This window comes from Paralichthys olivaceus, chromosome 24 (genome assembly GCF_024713975.1).
Source record: "Paralichthys olivaceus isolate ysfri-2021 chromosome 24, ASM2471397v2, whole genome shotgun sequence".
In the NCBI taxonomy this organism is placed as follows: domain Eukaryota; kingdom Metazoa; phylum Chordata; class Actinopteri; order Pleuronectiformes; family Paralichthyidae; genus Paralichthys; species Paralichthys olivaceus.
The window spans coordinates 3,122,834-3,135,822 of NC_091116.1; the positions used below are offsets into that span (position 1 = coordinate 3,122,834).

General features: G+C 48.3%; 1 protein-coding gene and 1 pseudogene across 1 annotated transcript in view; both read right to left on the reverse strand.

Annotated features, from left to right (window-relative positions):
- The window catches only part of LOC138407078 (uncharacterized), a 119,199-nt gene that overhangs the window by 91,882 nt on the left and 14,328 nt on the right, over nucleotides 1-12,989 (reverse strand). The gene's annotated exons all lie outside the window — the stretch shown is intronic.
- LOC138407122 (uncharacterized) lies at nucleotides 694-7,850 on the reverse strand (annotated as a pseudogene).

The following is a 12,989-nucleotide window of genomic DNA, read 5'->3' on the forward strand; positions in this document are numbered from 1 at the left end:
TCTGGTTCGCTGCCTCCACTGCCAAGGACAAGGGCAGACTGCAGCGGATCATAAGGTCAGCTGAGAAGGTCATCGGCTGTGACCTGCCGGCCCTCCTAGACCTGTTCCACTCCAGGACCAGTAGGAGAGCAGGCAAGATCATTGCTGATCCTTCACATCCCGGTCACCACCTGTTCCAGAGACTTCCCTCCGGAAAAAGGTTCCGGGCCATCAGGACTAAAACCTCTCGCCATCTGAACAGTTTTTTCCCCGTGGCAGTGGGGCTCACAAACAAGCCCCCTGCATCACACTGACTCTGCACCGCACTGACTCTACCCCACCACACCCCACCCCCTGCACATAATTTATATTTTATTACTTATATACTACTGGCACTATCACCAATCTCTGCACCTTCGCACAGCACGTGCCCATAACCATGTTAATCTGTTAATGTATATATGTATATTCTTTATTTTATTTTATTTTATTTTATTTTATTCTATTTTATTTTATTCAATTTCTTACATATTGTTGTTTTTTATATTGTTGTTTTATGTACATAAGTAGTGCACCAACGACACCAAGGCAATTTCCTGTATGTGCAAACATACTTGGCAAATAAAAGAATTCTGATTCTGATTCTGATTCTGACTTCGCTGAGCGGGCTTTGCTTGCTCTCAGTGATGGGGGTACCAGTCAGCCAGCTGATGTAGATGAGCAAAGTGCTCTCGCTGGGGCATGTGGTCTGACTAGTGTTTGGAGGTAGACAGGTGCAGTTCCATTGACGGCCTTAAAGGCCAGCACCATCATCTTGAATCGGATGCTGGCCCCAACAGGAAGCCAGTGGAGGTCACGGAGGAGGGGGGTCACATGGGACAATTTGGGAAGATTGTAAACGAGGCGCGCTGCAGCGTTCTGGATACGCTGCAACGGTTTAGCTGCAGAGGCTGGGAGTCCAGCCAACAGGGAGTTGCAGTAGTCCAGGCGGGAGATGACCAGCGCTTGGACCAGGAGTTGCGTTGCGTCTTTTGTGAAGAAAGACCGGATCCTGTGGATATTGTAGAGGGCAGACCTGCAGGATCGGGCCACAGCAGTGATGTTGGGGGGCGCAGGACAGTCCATCGTCTAGGATTACGCCCAGGTTCCTTGCCGTCGACGAAGATGGTACCGTGACATCCTCGACAGTGACTTACAGGTCCATATGAGGGCAGTATTTCCCCGCGATGAAGAGCAGTTCAGTTTTCTAAGGTTGAGTTTGAGGTGATGCGTAGCTGTCCAAGCGGAGATGTCTGCCAGACATTCCAAGATGCACGTCACAACGTGGGTGCTGGAGGAGGATGTGGGAAGAGAGAGGAACAGTTGGGTGTCGTCAGCATAACAGTGGTAAGAGAATCCATGCGATGTGATTGCAGAGCCTAGCGATCTAGTGTATAGTGAAAACAGAAGTGGTCCTAATACTGAGCTTTGAGGGACACCAGTTTCCAGAAGGCAGGGATTGGACAAGGAGCCATTCCATGTGACCTGAAAGGTGCGATTTGTCAGGTATGATGTGAACCAGGTCAGAGCAGAGTCAGCAATGCCAAGTTCAGCCAGAGTGGAGAGGAGGATTTGGTAGTTGACTGAGTCAAACACAAAAGATAAGTCAAGGAGAATGAGGACTGACGAGCCGGACGAGGCTCTGGCGGCACCGAGAAACTCAGTCACTGTGAGGCGGGCCGTCTTAGTGGAGTGACCAGTCCTGAAGCCTGACTGATTAGGGTAAAGGAAGTCATTTTCTGAAAGATAGGAGGACAGTTGGTCTTAGACTGCACGTTCCAGTGTTTTAGAGAGGAATGAAAGAAGAGATACAGGTCTGTAGTTTCAGATGTCAGCTGAGTCTAGGGTGGGTTTCTTTAGGAGTGGCTTTACCATGGCTGTCTTGAAAGGAGCTGGAATAATGCCTGAAGTGAGGGAGGAGTTGATCGGAGTGGTGAGGAATGGCAGGATGTCATGAGAGATGTCTTGGATAAGGGAGGAGGGAATCGGGTCAAGGGAACAGGTGGTGGCACAGTTAGACGTCACTAGCGTGAGAACATCTTCAGAGGAGAGAGGGCTGAAGCAGGTAAGGCCATCAGAGGTGAGGTTTGGGGGAGGTGCCTTCTGGATGGGCATAGGAGTAAATGAGGAGCTGATGTCTTTTACTTTCTTGGTAAAGTAAGTTGGAAAGTCATCAGCAGTGAGGGAGGAAGGAGGGGGAGGAGTAGGAGGGGTGAGGAGAGAAGAGAATAAGGAGAATAGTTTCCTGGGGTTGGAGGCAGAGGAGTTGATCTTTGACAGGTAGAAGGCAGATTTAGCTGCTGATACTGTTGAGGTGAAGTCAGAGAGGATGTGGTGCTAATGGGCAAGGTCATCAGGATGATGTGATTTTCTCCATTTTCTCTCTGCTGCTCGTAGCACCGATCTATTGGTTCGCAGAGATTCAGACAGCCAGGGAAGGGGGGGGGGGCTGATCGTGCCGGTAGGTAGGTGAGAGGATATAGAGCATCTAAAGAGGACAAGAGAAGGATAGCAGAGTGGAGGAGGCTTCCTCAGTAGACATTAGTGAAAATTTGTCTGTAGATGGTAGTGAGGAAAGAACAGTAGAGGAGAGAGCAGAGGGAGAGAGGGATTTCAGATTGCAGCGGGTGGTGACCGTGTGAGGCCTGGGGGCGAGGGAGGTGGTGAATTTTAAGGGGAGAGAGAAAGTGACAGCGTGTTGGTCAGACACAGTGAGTGGGGTAACAGAGGGTGCCGAGGTACTACAGGATCTTGTGAAGACAAGATCGAGTTGGTTCCCAGCCCGGTGGGTCGGTGGAGAGGGGAAGAGGGTGAGGTCAAATGTGGAGAACAAGTCAATGAATTCAGAGGAGCGCAGGACAACGAGCGGTGTGCCATCGTCAGGGGAGCAGCTCAGGAGGGCATCCATCTCATCAAAGAAGTCACGGAAAGGACCAGGAGGGCGATAGATCACCACAATGTTGAGTTTGAAAGGAAGTGTGACAGAGACAGCCTGGAATTCAAAAGCAAGAAGGTGGTCCAGGGGAAGGACCTGGCAGGACCACATGGGGGAGAGGAGGAGACCAGTTCCTCCTTCTCGACCTGTTTGTCTCGGGGAGTGTGAAAAGGAGTAGGCAGATTAGAGGGCAGCTGGAGTGGCAGTGTTTTCTGGAGTGATCCAGGTCTCGGTAAGGGCCAGGAAGTGAAGAGTCTGCAGGGAAGCATAGTAACATAATTGACAAATATGTATGTCACGTTGTCTTAGGGAAAGTCTTTGCATTTTATATAGAATAACATTGATATCTGTGCTTTTCTGTTCCTACTGCATATACAGTATAAAGTAGAGTGAGCTTAACTTAGCAACACCGCGAAAAAACTTTACTGTAAGGTTATAAAGTTAATGTTCTTTCCGTGGGACATGAATTCAATTCAATTCAATTCAATTTTATTTATATAGCGCCAATTCATAATTTACATTATCTCAAGGCACTTTACATTTAAAGGTCAAGGCCTTAAAACAATATTAACGTAGAGAAACCCAACAGTTCCCACAATGAGCAAGCACAGGCGACTGTGGAGAGGAAAAACTCCCTCATTAACAGGGAGAAACCTCTGGCAGAACTAGGCTCAATGTGGGCGGTCATCTGCCTCGACCGGTTGGGGTGAGGAAAGAAAAGGAAGGGGGAGGAAAGGAGAGATGGGTGGAAAGCGGGGGAGCCAAGAGAGAAATGAGGTGGAGAGAGAGAGACCGGGAACAATTGGGCACCATCAGTATCAAGGCTGACTATAACAATAACAATGTAGTGATCTACAACAGGATTATATATATTAATGAATCACTGAGTTATTGTAATTAATGATAACAATGGTGATGGTAGTCGTTTTTGTCCTGCAGCCAGAGTTATCTGAAACGAGAGAGAAGAGCCAGAGGGACTATGGGAGGACAAAGTGACACTTTGACATGATGACATGTTAAAATAAATAAATAAATAAATAAACAGGTGTGGGGGGGCAGAGAGACAGAGGGAAGTGATGAAGTGCTCAGTGCATGATGAGAGTTCCCCCAGCTGTCTGCTGTGGTGCTGTCTAATAATGTTGCCTAAGGGGAGCATATATAAGGTTGAAGAGTATTGGTCCAAGGACAGAACCTTGTATGGATGTGCATGGAGGAGTCATTGTTAACGTTAACAAAGTTAAGTGCTGAAGAGGAACCTGGGGTTGTTCCTATTTTCTTCTATTAGTAATGAATATTAAGAGGTTCGGGCATTTCTAAGTGCTTTTTTGTAATTTATAAGGCTATTCTTCCAGGCTAGGTGGAAGTCTTGGCGATTGGTGGAACGCCACTTACTTTCTAGCTTCCGCGATGTCTGTTTTAGAACGCACGTTTGGGAATTATACCATGGAGCTAATCTCCTCTGACTTAGTTTCCTCTTTTTTAATGGGGCGACAGCTTCAAGTGCTGTTTTTAGTGAGGCTGCAGTACTATTTACAAAGTTATCAACTAGTGTGGGTGTCAGGGTTAGGGTGGGGGACGTGAGATGAGGAGGACCAAAATGCAGAAACTAATTAAAGTTTAACAAAAAGTGTATTTATTGAACAGGAAGTCTACAGGAAAACAAAATTCGCACTCAAAAAGAAGAGTGGAACACAGAACAGGGCAGGATACAAACTTACTGGGTAACGTGACGAGAGCTGACGAGACACATGAACAGACAGAACCATGACGACGATGACGGACAGGACCAGACCAGAAATGACGATGACGAACCAACAACCACATGGGGGAAACACAAAGACTTATATACAGACTGGAACTAATGAGTAACTGGGGACAGGTGGCACAAGACAAACAGGTGAACCTGATGAGGGCAGGAAGTAAACAGGTGAAAACACACAGGGAGCAAGGACTACAAAATAAAACAGGAAGCACTGAACAAACTTGTCAACGAGAACAAAATACAATAACCAAGACAGGGATGAACACAGGAGAGGGACACAGAGCAACACAGGAGAATCACCGGGTGGAACATAGCGAGGGACGAGGGGAACACAGGAGAGGGACACAGAGAACAACACAGGAGAATCACAGGGTGGAGCACAGAGGGATAAGGAGGGGAACTCAGGAGAGGAACACTGAAAATACAAAACTGTGACAGAACCTCCCCCTGAAGGACCGGATTCCAGACGGTCCAAAACTGAATTTAAACGAGGACTAAACATGAAACTGAGAGGGGTGGGAATCTGGAACAGAGCACGGGGCTCGACCCGGAGGCCAGTCAAAGTCAGAGCACGGGGCTCGGGCGGGCGACCCGGAGGCCGGTCAGAAACTGACCCCGGGGGCTCGGGCGGGCGGCCCGGAGGCCGGTCAGAAACTGAGCCCGGGGGCTCGGGCGGGCGGCCCGGAGGCCGATCAGAAACAGAGCCCAGGGGCTCAGGGAAAATCAGCTGCTTCTGCAGTCCAGTCAAAGGAAGTTCTGGGGAAGATAGCAGCTGGGGCTGCTGCTGTGACACAGAAGGCTCTGGAGAAGATAGCAGCTGAGGCTGCTGCTGTGACACAGGAGGCACTGGAGAAGATAGCAGCTGAGGCTGCTGCTGTGACACAGGAGGCTCTGGAGAAGATAGCAGCTGAGGCTGCTGCTGTGACACAGGAGGTTCTGGAGAAGATAGCAGCTGAGGCTGCTGCTGTGACACAGGAGGCTCGGGAGAAGATAGCAGCTGAGGCTGCTGCTGTGACACAGGAGGCTCGGGAGAAGATAGCAGCTGAGGCTGCTGCTGTGACACAGGAGGCTCGGGAGAAGATAGCAGCTGACGCTGAGGTCGACACTCAGGAGGAGATGACTGATGACGCTGCTGTCGCTGTCCCGGAGAAGACGACAGCTGCCGTCGCTGCACCGGAGGAGACGACAGCGACCGCCGCCCCAGCTGTGCCGGCGCCAGCCTAACGCTCGACCGTGGGACAGGAACAGGAACTGAAACGGAGCCCGGCGAGACCCGCAACCGTGGAACAGGAACAGGAACTGAAGCGGAGCCAGGCGAGACCCGCATCCGTGGGACAGGAACAGGAACAGGAACTGAAGCGGAGCCAGGCGAGACCCGCATCCGTGGGACCGGAACCGGAACTGAAGCGGAGCCAGGCGAGACCCGCATCCGTGGAACAGGAACAGGAACTGAAGCGGAGCCCGGCGAGACCCGCAACCGTGGAACAGGAACAGGAACTGAAGCGGAGCCAGGCGAGACCCGCATCCGTGGGACAGGAACAGGAACAGGAACTGAAGCGGAGCCAGGCGAGACCCGCATCCGTGGGACAGGAACAGGAGAGCCGCTCGCCGTAACCCTCAGCCGAGGGACAGGAACTGGCGAGACGACTGCTTGAACCCCCGACCGTGGGGCAGGAACTGGAGAGCCGCTCGCCGTAACCCTTAGCCGAGGGACAGGAACAGGAACTGGAGAGCTGCTCGCCGCAACCCTCAGCCGAGGGACAGGAACTGGCGAGACGACTGCTTGAACCCCCAAACGTGGGGCAGGAACAGGAACTGGAGAGCCGCTCGCCGTAACCCTCAGCCGAGGGACAGGAACTGGCGAGACGACTGCTTGAACCCCCGACCGTGGGGCAGGAACAGGAACTGGAGAGCCGCTCGCCGTAACCCTCAGCCGAGGGGCAGGAACTGGCGAGACGACTGCTTGAACCCCCGACCGTGGGGCAGGAACAGGAACTGGACAGCCGCAACCCTCAGCCGAGGGACAGGAACTGGCGAGACGACTGCTTGAACCCCCGACCGTGGGGCAGGAACAGGAACTGAAGCGGAGCCAGGCGAGACCTGCAACCGTGGAACAGGAACAGGAACTGAAGCGGAGCCCGGCGAGACCCGCAACCGTGGAACAGGAACAGGAGAGCCGCTCGCCGTAACCTTCAGCCGAGGGACAGGAACTGGCGAGACGACTGCTTGAACCCCCCACCGTGGGGCAGGAACAGGAACTGGAGAGCCGCTCGCCGTAACCCTCAGCCGAGGGACAGGAACTGGCGAGACGACTGCTTGAACCCCCGACCGTGGGGCAGGAACAGGAACGGCGACCTCCGAAACCGGAACGTGGGTAGCATCTGCCGGGATCCCCGACGCCGGAACATGAGTGACGTCAGCCGGGACCCCCGACGCTGGAACGTGGGTAGCATCTGCCGGGATCCCCGACGCCGGAACATGAGTGACGTCAGCCGGGACCCCCGACGCTGGAACGTGGGTAGCATCTGCCGGGATCCCCGACGCCGGAACATGAGTGACGTCAGCCGGGACCCCCGACGCTGGAACGTGGGTAGCATCTGCCGGGATCCCCGACGCCGGAACATGAGTGACGTCAGCCGGGACCCCCGACGCTGGAACGTGGGTAGCATCTGCCGGGATCCCCGACGCCGGAACATGAGTAACGTCAGCCGGGACCCCCGACGCTGGAACGTGGGTTGCTTCTGCCAGAATCCACGATATTCCGAATTGAGGTTGCCGCCTGTTAACTGGTGGAGATGGATGGAAACTGAGTGAGGGGGCTCCCCTCCGGCGCCCGCCCCGCGCCGTAGCGTTTCTACGCAGACTACGGGGGCCACCAAAAGCCAGGCGGGTGCCGAGGTAGGGATCTGCAGGGGGAGTTGGGGATGAGAGGATGTCCTGTAGTCTCCTCTCTACGGTCACCAGGTGCGGGACAAAGTGGCTGACCCAGGGTCTGTCCTTAAGCCAATCCCGCACCGATGCCATTTTCTCCAGGAGCTCTTCACGCTCCTTGGTGCCTGCGGTGCTCAGCTCCTCCACCAGTGAGTCAAAATAAAAAACCTTCCTATAAAAAACATAAAGCTCTGCTTGGTCCATTACTGGTTGGTTCGTACTGTCAGGGTTAGGGTGGGGGACGTGAGATGAGGAGGACCAAAACGCAGAAACTAATTAAAGTTTAACAAAAAGTGTATTTATTAAACAGGAAGTCTACAGGAAAACAAAAGTCGCACTCAAAAAGAAGAGTGGAACACAGAACAGGGCAGGATACAAACTTACTGGGTAACGTGACGAGAGCTGACGAGACACATGAACAGACAGAACCATGACGACGATGACGGACAGGACCAGACCAGAAATGACGATGACGAACCAACAACCACATGGGGGAAACACAAAGACTTATATACAGACTGGAACTAATGAGTAACTGGGGACAGGTGGCACAAGACAAACAGGTGAACCTGATGAGGGCAGGAAGTAAACAGGTGAAAACACACAGGGAGCAAGGACTACAAAATAAAACAGGAAGCACTGAACAAACTTGTCAACGAGAACAAAATACAATAACCAAGACAGGGATGAACACAGGAGAGGGACACAGAGCAACACAGGAGAATCACCGGGTGGAACATAGCGAGGGACGAGGGGAACACAGGAGAGGGACACAGAGAACAACACAGGAGAATCACAGGGTGGAGCACAGAGGGATAAGGAGGGGAACTCAGGAGAGGAACACTGAAAATACAAAACTGTGACAGTGGGAGTAAGGTTTTGATAATCTTCTTGTATTGTACTGACACATGGCTGAGAGGGAAGGGAAGAGGGGAGCAGTTCTTTAAATTTGTGAACAGTTTTGTCGGATAGACATTGACTATAATAGAATTTCCGTCCAGAATTGACGTAATTAACAATTCTGAATTCAAATGTAAGTAAAAAATGGTCAGACAGAAGAGCGTTCTGTTGGAATAGTTATATTTTCTATGTCAATGCCATATGTCAGGACAAGATCAAGAGTGTGATTCAGGCACTGGGTCGGTTGATTCACATGTTGAGTGAAACCAATCGAGTCTATTATTGATTTAAATGCTGAACTAAGGCTGTCATTGGCAACATCTACATGAATATTGAAATCACCTGCTATAATGATCTGATCTGTTTTAAGAACTGTTTTAAGATAATTGCATTTATCACTGCAGAAATCTTTTGTGATTTACCTCTAAACCACTGATCAAATTATTATTATTATTGGGATCAGATGTTTTTTCCCTTCCCATAACCCCTTTTGGTCCAAAGTTCCAAAACTTTCAATACTAATTGTTTTTGTTCTCCTTTGCCTAATAGAACATGGAGATGAGAATTTGATACCTTTCCAGTGAGTCAATCTAAGCTACTGAGACAACACAGTGATTGAACACACAAGAAAGTGTTACTTACAGAGGTGAGGGAAGAGTTCAGAATCTTCCATTGATATGCATATATCAAATCCTCTAGTTACATCTACGCCTTGTGATGTTAAAATTAGCATATTACTCAATGAACACACCAAATCTCTACCAATAAAATCTATCAGCCAGCGTGGTGACAACAAAAATTAGTGTTTAAAATTTCCTTAACCTCATTTTAACAAAACAATGGTACAGTGTATCTCTCTATCACTGTCGTACCTGTTGCTTCAATTGTTTTAAAACATCTCTAACATTCATTTTTGGAGTTATATTAAACTCTTCACATTAAATGACTGATTCTGTTTCACCTGAATCTACCAAAAATGTGATGTCTTTACCGTTTACTGTGATCGTGTGTTTTTGCATATGTGCATCAGTTCTAACAGTAATTCACATGGTTTGCGTGTTACAGTGCTCTTACGAATTTGGTGAGTAGGCTGAAACTTTCTCTCTGTCTCCGCGTCTGCACCAGATGAATCCTTCACTGTCCCCAGCTCCACCGCTACTCTGTGTATTGGTTCTCAGGACAATCCCTGATCTAAAGTCCAATTTTGCCACATTTTAAACAAGCGTCAGTTCTTCCACGTCCCCTTCCTCTCCGTCCATGACCTTTCTTGTGCCCGCAGACTTGGTTTTGATATGCTGCCAGCTGTCCTTTTTCTTTGTCTTGCTGTTCAAGAATTTTTCTGCATGATCAGCATGACCCCATGCTAGATTCACCATTCACCGCTCCTGTGCAGAGACGGATCTTGCCACTTTCGAATACTGAGTCCCCATCTCAGTCATCAGCAGTCTCTGCTGTTCAGTGCTGGTTCCAGTTGCACTGCATACCGCTCCCCCACTTAACACTTGTGGGAGAGATGAAATGGTAGGTTCTTTCATATTGGTGAATGTCCATGGTCTGGAGATCAGCTGAGTGTTTCCATCTCCTGCAGCCACCTCCACCATCGGTGCTTGCAGGGTTGCATTCAAATCATAAATTGCTTCCTTCCCGGTTCGCCGTGGAGTATGTGAGTGGTGCATGATGGAGGCCTATCCACCTCCTCTGCTGCAACAAGGTCGAGGTCTGGATGGAGGTTAGGGACACTGCACCGCTGCTGGCTGTAGTTGTCCTCTCGGTGGAGCTGAGTCCAGATCAGGGTCAAGTCGGACACACTGAGACTTGGAGATTAGTTCAATCCCTACCTTCTGTAAACTGTCCCTGATATTCACTTCAGTTAACCAAAATTCACACGCTCCAGTACAAATATCCCTACATTTCTTTTTCCCTTCTAATTTGTCCTCACTAACTCGTTCCTCTCTAACTCTACGCTTACCATCACTTATTAACATATACTGAACATTAAGAAAAGAAAGTGGATTAGCATTATCCTCATCTTTCTTTCCTTTACCAATGTTTAAACCCATTTCTTTAATAGGTTGTCTCAGCAGTTTTAACATAACTCTTATTTATCAATTTAAACTCCCCATTTTTCAACAAAATACAAAATTTGGAGGACCAAAGTTATGCTGATATGGGAAAAGACATTTAGAAATTCCCTAATTTATTTTAATCCGTTCTTTTTAATTTACTTTTGTTAAAAATTTGTTGTTAGGATTTTAATTTTAGGATTTAAGTCTTTCTTAATAACCTCAAAAAGCCAATTAGACCCATAATATACTTAAGTTTACTTAAATGTACTTACCTTTGGGGGTTGAGAACTTCTCTTAAAGCAGATTCATGGCAGTGTCGAGATGATCCTGGCTCAGGTCTCAGTCCTTCAGTCCCAGTCACATCTCCAGTGCAAAACTCTATTTACTATATTATATCATAGTTTGTTAAATCATGAACTCGACGTCAGAACACAATATAACAAGTGTATTAAAATCAACAAACACTCCGTATATTCCTATTATTATATCTTGTATATATCAATACTCCTTAACTCTGTGACCTCCTCTCGGATCACCAACCTGCTTATTCCAATACCATACTCATTAGTTCCCAATTAACTATGTGACCTTCTCTAAGATCACCAACAGGCTTATTCTATATTAACTCTGTGGTCTCCAAGACCACCTGAAGCTTCCTTGATTCTACATCGGTTCCAAACCTTGCCATGCCAACACGTCTGTCACTCACCCTGTGAGAGAACCGTTTCCCTTCTGAATTTGTCTTCCCAGAAAGACAGTGTCTTTGTGCTAAGTGGTCCGCTGGATCACAGCAGTGAGAGCACTCTTTGGTTTTCAGGCATCAGGCCCTCACGTCTCTACCTTCTTTTCTCAGGGAGGTTGAGGTCAGAGTCCCAGACTCCCTGCGCAGTTTTACCTTTCAGCCCTGAGATCCAGAGTGTCTTCTCACAAGAGTGATCCTGCCGACAACACCAAAATTGTGGTGGCAATTTCTGTGAAACAAGCACAAAGTCAAACACTTCTTTCTGAAAGTTTAATTCAGCATCTGCAGATGGACTCATCAGTACACATCACCTGAATGACATGCAGAAATGAGCAAAGAACATAGGAGAATCAGTGTTCAGTGTGAGATCCCAATCAGAGATACCAAGAGAGACCATAAAGTTGTGGTTTCTCGAGGCCATAAAGCTCAAGTCTCTTAAGCCACCATCATAAGCCTTAAGGTTACCCTTTTAGATTAACAATTTGGTCAACTCTTTGGTCAGTCATTCACATACATACATCATGCAATTAAACATACACAAATGTAAAAATTTCCATTACAGGAGCAATGTAAGCCATGCTTCGGCATAAGGTCATATATCGTCTGGGGCTTAGTGCATCGCACTGTGATCATGTTGGTGGCAGACCCAGGTGGCAACACTACCAGGCTGTGGGGTTCCTGTCAGGGTGACATGAAACAAACAAACAAACGATTTGTGGAAAAGGAGTATATAAACTTTTCGGGGTTTTTTTGAGAAAAAAAAAGTTTAAGAGAGGATGTGCTCAGTACTTACATGTCTGCAGGATAGCTTAAACATCATCCTATGGTCTGCAATGGTCAGCTCTTTTCTTAGGGTCCGACTGCACGCTTTCACCAATGCTACTGTCTTCATGACATTTTCGTAGAAGCTAACTCCTGGCTGAATCTCAGTGTATGTGACACTAGATTGGTTGACAATTTCAGTCAATGGTTGTTTATCTGTCAACAATGACTCAAAAGCTCCAGAGCCCAATAGATTAAACGTCGGGTCTGACCATAGCTTCTTCATTGTAGAGAACAGTTTGGCTATATAGCTCCAAACACCAGCGCTGGATAGGTGAGCGCAAATAACTCTCAAATGCTGGGTCTCATTTTCTGTACAGTTCCACCTGCTCATGTACCACCAAGACCTAATGTGGGTTAATTGATGTGAGGCTGTGGCACACGGCACCATCGGACAACCACTGTCATGTACTCCATCATTTTAAAGCTTGTCGAGCAGACAGAGATCTGTTTCTGAGGAGAAACCAAGCACAGAATGATCTCTTCTGCTTTTATGCACTGATGAGGACCTTAAAATGTCCGTACGGATCTGAATCATCCCACTTCATAAATTTATCCAAACACCCCTTGTTTGTCTCACCAAGGTTTCTCATTTTTTTAAACGAAAGGTGGTTGGATAAATTACAAAATATCTGGTTGGATATACAACATGTGATTGGATAAATGAGAAACCTGGTCGGAGCAACAATGTCCGGTTGGATAAACGAGAGGTGGTCAGATAAATGACAAAATATCTGGTTGGATATTGTGGTGGCAATTTCTGTGTCTCTTAAGCCACCATCATAAACCTTAAGGTTACCCTTTTTAGATTAA